The sequence below is a fragment of the Triticum urartu genome, chromosome 5 (assembly GCF_003073215.2).
Source record: "Triticum urartu cultivar G1812 chromosome 5, Tu2.1, whole genome shotgun sequence".
Classification (NCBI taxonomy): domain Eukaryota; kingdom Viridiplantae; phylum Streptophyta; class Magnoliopsida; order Poales; family Poaceae; genus Triticum; species Triticum urartu.
Window position 1 is genome coordinate 659,235,859 of NC_053026.1, and position 12,901 is coordinate 659,248,759.

Genomic DNA, 12,901 nt, shown 5'->3' on the forward strand with positions numbered 1-12,901 from the left:
CCCACTTGCACTAGAGTCAATAATCTAGTTCACATCGCCATGTGATTAACACTCATAGGTCACATCGGCATGTGATTAACACTCATAGGTCACATCGCCATGTGACCAACATCCAAAGAGTTTACTAGAGTCAATAATCTAGTTCACATTTACCATGTGATTAACACTCGATGAGTTCTGGGTTTGATCATGTTATGCTTGTGAGAGAGGTTATAGTCAACGTGTCTGAACCTTTCAGATCCGTGTGTGCTTTACAAATCTCTATGTCATCTCCTAGATGCAGCTACCACGCTCTATTTGGAGCTATTCCAAATAACTGTTCTACTATACGAATCCAGTTTACTACTCAGAATAATCTGGATTAGTGTCAAAGCTTGCATCGGCGTAACCCTTTACGACGAACTCTTTTACCACCTCCATAATCGAGAAAAGTTCCTTAGTCCACTAGTTACTAAGGATAACTTTGACCGTTGTCCTGTGATCCATTCTTGGATCACTCTTGTACCCCTTGACTGACTCATGGCAAGGCACACTTCAGGTGCGGTACACATCATAGCATACTGTAGAGCCTACGTCTTAAGCATAGGGGACGACCTTCGTCCTTTCTCTCTATTCTGCCGTGGTCGAGCTTTAAGTCTTAACTTCATACCTTAGGACTCAGGCAAGAACTCCTTCTTTGACTGATCCATCTTGAACACCTTCAAGATCATGTCAAGGTATGTGCTCATTTGAAAGTACCATTAAGCGTTTTGATCTATCCTTATAGATCTTGATGCTCAATGCTCAAGTAGCTTAATCCAGGCTTTCCATTGAAAAACACTTTCCAAATAACCCTATATGCTTTCCAGAAATTCTACGTCATTTCTGATCAACAATATGTCAACAACATATACTCATCAGAAATTCTATAGTGCTCCCACTCACTTCTTTGGAAATACAAGTTTCTCATAAACTTTCTATACACCCAAAATCTTTGATCATCTCATTAAAGCATACATTCCAACTCCGAGATGCTTACTCCAGTCCTTAGAAGGATTGCTGGAGCTTTGCACACTTATTAGCATCTTTCAGGATTAACAAAACCTTCCGGTTGTATCACATACAACCTTTCCTCAAGAAAATCGTTGAGAAACAATGTTTTTGACATCCTATCTACAAGATTTCATAAATAATGCAGTAATCGCTAATATAATTCCAACAGACTCTTAGCATCGCTACGAGTGAGAAAGTCTCATCGTAGTCAACTCCTTGAACTTGTCGGGAAACTTCTTAACGACAAGTCGAGCTTTCTTAATGCTGACATTTACCATCATTGTCCGTCTTCCTTTTAAAATCCATATGTACCTAACAGCCTTATGACCATCAAGTAGTTCTTCCAAAGTCTACACTTTGTTTTCATATATGGATCCTCTCTCGGATTTTATGGCCTCGAGCCATTCATCGGAATCCAGGCCCACCATCGCTTCTCCATAGCTCGTAGGTTCATTGTTGTCTAGCAACATGACTTCCAAGACAGGATTATGTACCACTCTGAAGTAGTACGCATCCTTGTCATCCCACGAGGTTTGGTAGTGACTTGATCTGAAGTTTCATGATCACTATCATAAGCTTCCACTTCAATTGGTGTAGGTGCCACAGGAACAACTTCCTGTGCCCTGCCACACACTAGTTGAAGAGACGGTTCAATAACCTCATCAAGTCTCCACCATCCTCCCACTCAATTCTTTCGAGAGAAACTTTTCCTCGAGAAAGGACCCGATTCTAGAAACAATCCCTTATTGCTTTCGAATCTGAGACAGGAGGTATACCCAACTGTTTTGGGTGTCCTATGAAGATGCATTTATCCGCTTTGGGTTCGAGCTTATCAGCCTGAAACTTTTTCACATAAGCGTCGCAGCCCCAAACTTTTAAGAAATGACAGCTTAGGTTTCTCTAAACCATAGTTCATACGGTGTCATCTCATCGGAATTACGTGGTGCCCTATTTAAAGTGAATGTGGTTGTCTCTAATTCCTAACCCATAAATTATTGTGGTAATTCGATAAGAGACATCATGGTATGCATCATATCCAATAGGGTGCAGTTATGATGTTCGGACACACCATCACACTATGGTGTTCCAGGCTGTATCAGTTGTGAAACAATTTCCACAATGTCTTAATTCTGTGCCAAACTCGTAATTTAGATATTCATCTCTATGATCATATCATAGATACTTTATCCTCTTGTCACGACGATCTTTCAACTTCACCCTGAAATTACTTGAACCTTTCAATAATTCAGACTCGTGATTCATCAAGTAAATATACTCAACATCTACTCAAATCATCTGTGAAGTAAGAACATAACGATATCCACTACACGCCTCAGCACTCATTGGACTGCACACATCAAAATGTATTACTTCCAACAAGTTGCTTTCTAGTTCCATTTTACTGAAAACGAGGCTTTCAGTCATCTTGTCCATGTGGTATGATTTGCATGTCTCAAGTGATTCAAAATCAAGTGAGTCCAAACGATCCATCTATATAGAGTTTCTTCATGCATATCTACCAACAAACATGGTTCGCATGTCTCAATCCTTTCAAAAATGAGTGAGCCCAAAGATCCATCAACATGGAGCTTCTTCATGCGTTTTATACCGATATGACTTAAGTGGCAGTGCCACAAGTAGGTGGTACTATCATTACTATCTTATATCTTTTGGCATGAACATGTGTATCACTACGATCGAGATTCAATAAACCATTCATCTTAGGTGTAAGACCATTGGAGGTATTATTCAAATAAACAGAGTAACCATTATTCTCCTTAAATGAATAACCGTATTGCGATAGACATAATTCAATCATGTCTATGCTCAACGCAAACACCAATCTCGATGGTAGAGGGAGCGTGCGATGCTTGATCATATCAACATTGGAAAAACTTCCAACACATATCGTCAGCTCACCTTTAGCTAGTCTCCGTTTATTCCGTAGCTTTTATTTCGAGTTACTAACACTTAGCAACCGAATCGGTATCTAATACCCTGGTGCTACTAGGAGTACTAGTAAAGTACACATTAACATAATGTATATCCAATATACTTCTATCAACCTTGCCTGCCTTCTCATCTACCAAGTATCTAGGGTAATTCTGCTCCAGTGGCTGTTCCCCTTATTACAGAAGCACTTAGTCTCGGGTTTGGGTTCAACTTTGGGTTTCTTCACTAGAGCAGCAGCTGATTTGCCGTTTCATGAAGTATCCCTTCTTGTCCTTGCCCTTCTTGAAACTAGTGGTTCCACCAACCATCAACAATTGATGCTCCTTCTTGATTTCTACTTTTGTGGTGTCAAACATCGTGAATATCTCAAGGATCATCATATATGTCCCTGATATATTATAGTTCATCACGAAGCTCTAGCAGCTTGGTGGTAATGACTTCGGAGAAACATCATTATCTCATCTGGAAGATCAACTCCCACTCGATTCAAATGAATGTTGTACTCAGACAATCTGAGCAGAAGCTCAACAATTGAGCTTTTCTCCCTTAGTTTGTAGGCTAAGAAAATCGTCGGAGGTCTTATACCTCCTGACGTGGGCACGAGCCTGAAATCCCAATTTCAGCCCTCGAAACATCTCATATATTTCGCGACGTTTCAAAACGTCTTCGGTGCCTCAACTCTAAACCGTTTAACTGAACTATCACGTAGTTATCAAAATGTGTATGTCAGATGTTCGCAACATCCATAGACAACGTTCAAGGTTCAGCACACTGAGCGGTGCATTAAGGACATAAGCCTTCAATGAAGCAATGAGGACAATCCTCAGTTTACGGACCTAGTTCGCATAATTGCTACTATCAACTTTCAACTAAATTTTCTCTAGGAACATAACTAAACAGTAGAACTGAAGCGCGAGCTACGACATAATTTGCGAAGACCTTTTGACTATGTTCAGGATAATTAAGTTCATCTTATGAACTCCCACTCAGATAGACATCCCTCTAGTCATCTAAGTGATTACATGATCCGAGTCAACTAGGCCGTGTCCGATCATCACGTGAGACGGACTAGTCAACGTCGGTGAACATCTTCATGTTGATCGTATCTTCTATACAAGTCATGCTCGACCTTTCGGTCTTCTGTGTTCCGAGGCCATGTCTGTACACATGCTAGGCTCGTCAAGTCAACCTAAGTGTTTCGCATGTGTAAATCTGTCTTACACCCGTTGTATGTGAACGTCTGAATCAAACACCCGATCATCACGTGGTACTTCGAAACAACGAACTGTCGCAACGGTGCACAGTTAGGGGGAACACTTTCTTGAAATTTTAATGAGGGATCATCTTATTTACTACCGTCGTTCTAAGCAAATAAGATGCAAAAACATGATAAACATCACATGCAATCAAATAGTGACATGATATGGCCATCATCACTTTGCTCCTTTTGATCTCCATCTTCGGGGCTCCATGATCATCATCGTCACCGGCATGACACCATGATCTCCATCATTGTGTCTCCATGAAGTTGTCTCGCCAACTATTACTTCTACTGCTACAGCTAACGGTTAGCAATAAAGTAAAATAATTACATGACGTTTAAGTTGACACGCAGGTCATAAATAAATAAAGACAACTCCTATGGCTCCTGCCGGTTGTCATACTCATCGACATGCAAGTCGTGATTCCTATTACAAGAACATGATCAATCTCATACATCACATATATCATTCATCACATCCTTTTGGCCATATCACATCACATGGCATACCCTGCAAAAACAAGTTAGACGTCCTCTAATTGTTATTTGCATGTTTTACGTGGCTGCTATGGGTTTCTAGCAAGAACGTTTCTTACCTACGCAAAGACCACAACGTGATATGCCAATTGCTATTTACCCTTCATACGGACCCTTTTCATCGAATCCGATCCGACTACAGACAGACACCCGCCAGCCACCTTATGCAACTAGTGCATGTTTGTCGGTGGAACCGGTCTCACGTAAGCATACGTGTAAGGTTGATCCGGGCCGCTTCATCCCACAATGCCGCCGAATCAAGATTGGACTAGTAACGGCAAGATAATTGACAATATCGACGCCCACAACTACTTTGTGTTCTACTCATGCATAGTAACTACGCATAGACCTAGCTCATGATGCAACTGTTGGGGAACGTAGCAGAAATTCAAAATTTTCCTACGTATCACCAAGATCTATCTATGGAGAAACCAGCAACGAGTGGAAGAAGAGTGCATCTACATACCCTTGTAGATCGCTAAGCGGAAGCGTTCAAGAGAACGGGGTTGATGGAGTCGTACTCGTCGTGATCCAAATCACCGATGATCCTAGTGCCGAACGGACGGCACCTCCGCGTTCAACACACGTATAGCCCGACGATGTCTCCCACGCCTTGATCCAGCAAGGAGAGAGGGAGAGGTTGAGGAAGACTCCATCCAGCAGCAGCACAACGGCGTGGTGGTGATGGAGGAGCGTGGCAATCCTGCAGGGCTTCACCAAGCACCACGGGAGAGGAGGAAGAGAGAGGCAGGGTTGCACCAAAGAGAGAGATCAGATCGCATGTCTTGGGCAGCCCCTAGGCCTCATATATATAGGGGAAGGGGAGGAGGGTGCGCCCCCTCTAGGGTTCCCACCCCTAGAGGGGCGGCAGCCCTAGATGGGTCTTGGGGTGGCGGCCCAGAGGGGGAGAGGGGGGCGCCCCCTAGGGTGGGCCTTAGGGGCCATCTAAGCCTAGGGTTTCCCCTTTCTCCTCCTTTGCTGCGCCTTGGGCCTTGTGGGAGGCGCACCAGCCCACTTAGGGGCTGGTCCCTCACCACTCTTGGCCCATGCAAGCCTCCGGGGTTGGTGGCCCCACTTGGTGGACCCCCGGGACCCTCCTGGTGGTCCCGGTACGTTACCGATAAACCCCGAAACTCTTCCGGTGACCAAAACAGGACTTCCCATATATAAATCTTTACCTCCGGACCATTCCGGAACTCCTCGTGACGTCCGGGATCTCATCCGGGACTCCGAACAACATTCGGTAACCACATACAAACTTCCTTTATACCCCTAGCGTCATCGAACCTTAAGTGTGTAGACCCTACGGGTTCGGGAGACATGCAGACATGACCGAGACGTTCTCCGTCAATAACCAACCGCAGGATCTGGATACCCATGTTGGCTCCCACATGTTCCACGATGATCTCATCGGATGAACCACGATGTCAAGGACTTAATCAATCCCGTATACAATTCCCTTTGTCTATCGGTACGATACCTGCCCGAGATTCGATCGTCGGTATCCCGATACCTTGTTCAATCTCGTTACCGGCAAGTCTCTTTACTCGTTCCGTAACACATCATCCCGTGATCAACTCCTTGATTACATTGTGCACATTATGATGATGTCCTACCGAGTGGGCCCAGAGATACCTCTCCGTCACATGGAGTGACAAATCCCAGTCTCGATTCGTGCCAACCCAACAGACACTTTCGGAGATACCCGTAGTGTACCTTTATAGCCACCCAGTTACATTGTGACATTTGGCACACCCAAAGCACTCCTACGGTATCCGGGAGTTGCACAATCTCATGGTCTAAGGAAATGATACTGACATTAGAAAAGCTTTAGCATACGAACTACACGATCTAGTGCTATGCTTAGGATTGGGTCTTGTCCATCACATCATTCTCCTAATGATGTGATCCCGTTATCAACGACATCCAATGTCCATGGTCAGGAAACCGTAACCATCTATTGATCAACGAGCTAGTCAACTAGAGGCTTACTAGGGACATGGTGTTGTCTATGTATCCACACATGTATCTGAGTTTCCTATCAATACAATTATAGCATGGATAATAAACGATTATCATGAACAAGGAAATATAATAATAACCAATTTATTATTGCCTCTAGGGCATATTTCCAACAAAACGAAGCACTCCCTCGCCAAGGGCCGGGATCCATCGCGCACCACAGAAGACGTGGCAGATTGGCGATGTTGCCGACGGGAGGCATAAACCCTAGCTGTCTTTCCTTGAGAAGAGACGCAAGGACGAGAGACAACAAATTCCTTTGTAGCTCGTGAATTACCAAGCGCCTCCGTATATACCAACTAAAATACAGATTCAAACCGTCTTAAATACTCCTCCCGTTTCAAAAAGATTGTATTAGATTTGTCTACTTAAAACATGTGTAGATACGGATACAAACGTGTCTAGATACATCTGTATATAGACAAATCTAAAACAACCTTTTTCAGGTAATAAATGTTTTTTTGTATGGGCTGGAGGGAGTATTAATCTGAGCCTCGGGCCCCAAGAGTTGGCGTTGGAATCAAATTAACCGATGGATATGGAATCAGACTCAGATCAACAACTTGCTGCAGCCTACTATATTTATCTACCAACCTAGGGAAGCTCCTCAACAACAAAAACTTTCATCGATCATTGGATCTCATCACCGTACCGAGCGATGGCGGCGACGACTCTTGACGGCACCACGGACCTCTCTGGCAAGCCGGCGGTGAGGGGCAAGACGGGGGGCTGGAGGGCGTGCCCCTTCATCCTGGCCAACGAGTGCTGCGAGTGCCTAAGTGTATGTCATATTGAAATTAAAAAATTGCATTTATTTATATTGAACATTTATACTTTGACATACTTTATCCGGTTCCTAAGTGTATGTCTTATTATACCAATACAACCTTTAATGTACTATCTTTAATATTACCTTAGATATAAATAGTTGCATTAAATATGTAATCTTACCATGTTCTAAGATTACAAATACATTTTCACGGGCTAAATGAAATTGTATAGATTTTATATTCTAATTGAGTTGGAGGTGTAAACTTGTGTTACATTGGATTTTACTCTAAATGGAAGCAAACATTAATATTATAGTACAATTGAATTTAGTCCTTGCAATGTGATGTGGTGCATTCATGTGTTTCATTTGTCTAAGAAATATTTAGGTTGGTTGAGTAATTATTAGTAGACCGAAATTAGTTAAATCTCAATCAACAACTTGTAGCATCGATTCGATGTTGAGATCCATGCAAGAATTATTTTCTCTATGCTCTAACATTATTATTGTTTGCGCCTTTATGAATATCTTTTGTAATGTCATGAACATTTTTTTAGACATGTATGAAAAATGATTGAGAATTGCTCATTCAAACGAGCAAGTCACTATCGTATTTAAGTATCTACAGAACCTGGTAGAGTTATCAATCTAACAAATAGTTTTTAAAATTTTATGGCACGCAATAGTATCAAGATTGAATGTAATGGTGTGTTTTGTTGGTGGAACATAGTACAATATAACTCCCAACAAAGAAATCTAGTAGAATATAATGGAACATATCTAGATTTTAGTGATGGTGCAGTATAACAACTACTCCCTCCGTTCTTAAATATTTGTCTTTCTAGAGATTTCAACAAGTGACCACATACAAAGCAAGATGAATGAATCTACACTTTAAAATATGTCTACATACATCCGTATGTTGTAACCATTTGAAATGGCTAGAAAGACAAATATTTAGGAACGGATGGAGTAGGATGGAATGAGATGGCTCCACCAGAGGGAATATTGAGCCAATATAATACAGGTGGTCGGTGAAATTGAACCCCTGAAAGTAAACATGTTGCATGCGTGCAGCCTCTTTAGACGCACTCGTGGCTTCACCACGAGCGAAACGGGCACACCTTGTGCACATCATCCAACTCACTGTACATGTAGTACCAACGGTTGCTTCCGACCTTGGATACTTACACATCATGCCTAACTGATATATTCTTCAAGAAGGTGGGTGCTGGCTTCAGGGTAGATAGGTGTCGGCAAGACAGGTATATATGAAGGCGACCAATGCAAGCACTAAGAAGCATGCAAGTACTTGGATGTATCTCACAATGAAGATAACCACAGGCTAATAAAGGGAAGCGGGTCTCTAGTATTTAGGAAACATACAATGCGAACTTAGGAAGCATTGTACTATTGGCAAATATGTTGTTTGAAAGGATGAATCACGGAAACAAGTTTATGTTAGGTTAGAAGCAAATTAATAAGTTGCCTCATCGACATGCTCTAGCAAGCTCACCCCATGGGGTCGCCATTGTCGCACATGGAATACATTACGACTGTTTATCCATTTTATATCCAACTTGGCTGAAGTTTTTGTTAAACTAAACATGCCTCTAAGATTTAGTGCATTGTGCTTCTTAGACAGTTGAATAAAGCTTCTTTCCCACAGAAAAAAAGCTTCTAACACACTGTAATAACTTATGCTTTCAGTGGTAGAAGACGTTCCCGTCGACGACGAGGCGCCTACGGTGACTTCGTAAATCTCAAGATGAATTGCCGGCCCAGTCTTTCGGAGGTGCTCATAGGAGTAGGATGTGTGTGTGTGTGCGTAGGAGTGAGTGTATACGCGTATATATGAGCACTTGCGTCTATACTGTGTTAAAAAAAATTTTAGTGCATTCTGCTTCAACCATTCAAATTTAATTTCATGCTGCCAACGTCCCAATGTTTTACGGATGTATATCCATACATAAATTTATGTGTATACATTGAAGCAAATTCCATTAACCATGGAATCAAAATATACAATCAATATGGAATTTGGAAATAATTTCCTTATGAATTGAAGCAAAACTGCACGCACGAAATTTTGCTACAATTATTAGTGACCTTGGTGGATGTTTAGGGCCAAAACGTGTTCAGCACACAATACTATATATAATTATTGTGGTAATTATTACTATCCAATTATAGTTGTCCTGTAATTATTACTATCCAAATAATATCATTATCATGTAATTATTACTATCCGTAATTATAATTCGAAGATTAAAACTCACCTAAACAAGCGCTCCTTTCCTCCGGCTAGCACCCCTCCGTATACGAATTCATCGCGTGTCACCAGTCGATCCGCCGCCACCGTCGTGCATATGTTGCCGCCGATTCATGATATTTCCTTTTTCGAAAAACTTTCAATCTATTCATCTTCAATCATAACAGTATAACGAACACCAGAAATAATAAACAAGTATATCAATATTCGTAGACCATCTAGGGACGATTACAATCACTGAAGTGAGCCAAAGGTGCGCCACCATCATCGCCCCTCCCTCGGTAGAGCCGGGCACAACTTATCATAGTGGACAGTTGGGAACGCAACAGAAAAGCAGCCGCCGCCTATGAAGAGAAGTTTATATCGGAAGGATCTAACCGAAGACACAACAACAAAGATGAAGAAAGATCGGATCCGAGTAGATCCAGCAAAGACAACCACTGATCGAATCTCGCAAGATCCGCCGGAGACACACATCCACACGCCCTCCAACGATGCTAGACGGGCCACCGAAACGGGCTAGGCGGGGATAACTTTATCAGTTTATCAAATTCACATCTAGATGTTTTTTAAGGATGTCACATCTAAGCTCCCACAAATATATAATGCAGCAACAAGAAATAAATAAACTAGAACAAAAAAATAGACCACAAACAGAGTGGACATGAGCTTAGATGTGACATAACTATGTCTCATCTAGATGTGTCCTAGACAGACCCTAAGAGCAACTCCAACGGGCCGACCCAAACGGACGGCGATTTCGTCCGCTTTTTGTCCGTTTGGGTCGGCCGCCCGCCCGGCGTCCGCCCTGTTTTTCATATGGGCTGCCGACCCATATGTGCAGGCGTGGCCGGCTGGCAGCCCAATTTTACATTAATTTGCATTCAAACATATTGTGAAATGAAAATGTTAACAAGCAAAATAGTTTAGCCGCCCAAATAAATAGTATAGTTTTACAAGGCAAATACAAATAAAAATGTTTCACATAGTTTTGCAAACGAATAAAAGAAGATACATCTATTGGTTGCCAACATGAGTCCACATATGCTCAACCAAATCATTTTGGAGTTACACGTGAGTTTCCCAATCACGCATGTCTTCATGAAACTGAGTGAACTGCTCAAATGTTGCCGCTACTCCATGCTCAGGCACAACATTCTCACCCTGAAACTGAAAGCCTTGATCGTACAGATGTTCCGGGCGCTCGTTTTCTACGATCGTATTGTGCATGATCACACAAGCAGTCATCACCTTCCATAGTTTCTGCATGCTCCAAGTATTAGCAGGATACCGAACGATGCCCCATCGAGATTGCAAAACACCAAACGCACGCTCGACATCCTTCCTAGCACTCTCTTGCTCTTGGGCAAATCTTTTCCTTTTCTCTCTGACAGGGTTGGGTATTGTCTTGACAATAGTGGTCCACTAAGGATAGATACCGTCACCCAAATAGTACCCTTTGTCGTAGTTGTGGCCGTTGATAGTAAAGTTCACCGGTGGGCTGTTGCCTTCGGCAAGCCTAGCAAACACCGGCGAGCGCTGAAGCACGTTGATATCATTGTGTGATCCAGCCATGCCAAAGAAAGAGTGCCAGATCCAGAGATCTTGAGATGCCACGGCCTTTAGTATGACAGTGCAAGCCCTGACATGTCCCTTATACTGCCCTTGCCAAACAGAAGGGCAATTTTTCAACTCCCAGTGCATGCAGTCTATGCTGCCAAGCATCCCCGGGAAGCCCCTGCTGGCATTCATCACCAGCAAACAGGCTGTATCTTCAGCTGTCGGCTCTCTCAAGTACTCAGGGCCAAACACATCAATCACAGCCTTGCAGAACTTATACAGGGACTCTAGGCATGTAGACTCGCTCATACGGACGTACTCGTCAATGAGATCACCGGGCACTCCGTATGCAAGCATTCGGATGGCGGCGGTGCATTTCTGATAAGAGGAGAAACCAATCTTGCCGACCGCATCCTCTTTGCACTCGAAGTAGTCATCATAGCCGACCACTCCCTCTCTAATACGGTTGAAAACATGCCTACTCATACGGAACCGGCGGCGGAATTTGTGATGTTTGAACAATGGGTTTGTTGTATCAAAGTAGTCCTTTCAGAGAAGGAAATGCCCGCTCTCTCGGTTACGATTCAACGCCGGAAGGTGGCCCGGAATGGAGCCACGAAACAACGGCCGCTGGTTGTTGAGGTGGTGATGGACCAACACGGCAGCCAATATCTCCTCCTCGTCGTCGGACGACGAATCGTCGGAGTCGCAAAGGAAATTGTGGAAAAAGAACTCGTCGGCGGAGTCCATTTTCGTACCTTGGCAAATTGTCGAACAGCTTGCGGGCGTCGGAGAAGGAGACGGCCGGCGAGGGGAGACGCGGCGCCCACAGACCAGCTAGCTGCCCTGCCGGCGTCCAACGAGTGTGACGGCGTCCGACGAGCGTGCCGGTCGGATGTGGCGGGGCGGCGAGGCGTCTTCTTGGTCGCGGGCGGCTGTGCGGTGGGGGAAGCGACGGCGGGAACCAGTTTGCTCCCCGGCGGCAAAACGGCGGCGGCGGGCGACGGGGGGGAGGGGAGGGGGCGGCGTTGCTGGGCGGATGTGGAGGCGGCGGCAGCTGGAAGAGTCCCCGGCAAAAATGGGCGGCGGCGTCGGAGGAGGCGGGGCGAGGGTTGCTTGTTGACCGGGAGGGGTGAGGGGGGAGACCAATGTGCCACAGACCAGCGGGCCCGGGGACAGGAGTAGGCGAGCACGCGCGTGTCCGTCGCGTGTCCGCGCCGACGCAAATCAGGCTAAAAAATGGGCCGGGAATGGGTCGACGCATTGGGCCGCCTTTTCTGTCCGCGCCGACCCAAACAGACGGCCGCGGACAAAATGGGTCGCCTTATTGGAGTTGCTCTAACTTTATTCCATCTTTTCCTGAGCAGGACATAAATCTTAACAAAACTTGAAAAAACACCTAAAAACAAAGCCCTCCCGCCAACATGGACCGGGATCCACAGCACACTCATGTGGCAGATCGGCGACGTTGCCGATGGAAGACAGAAATCCTGGA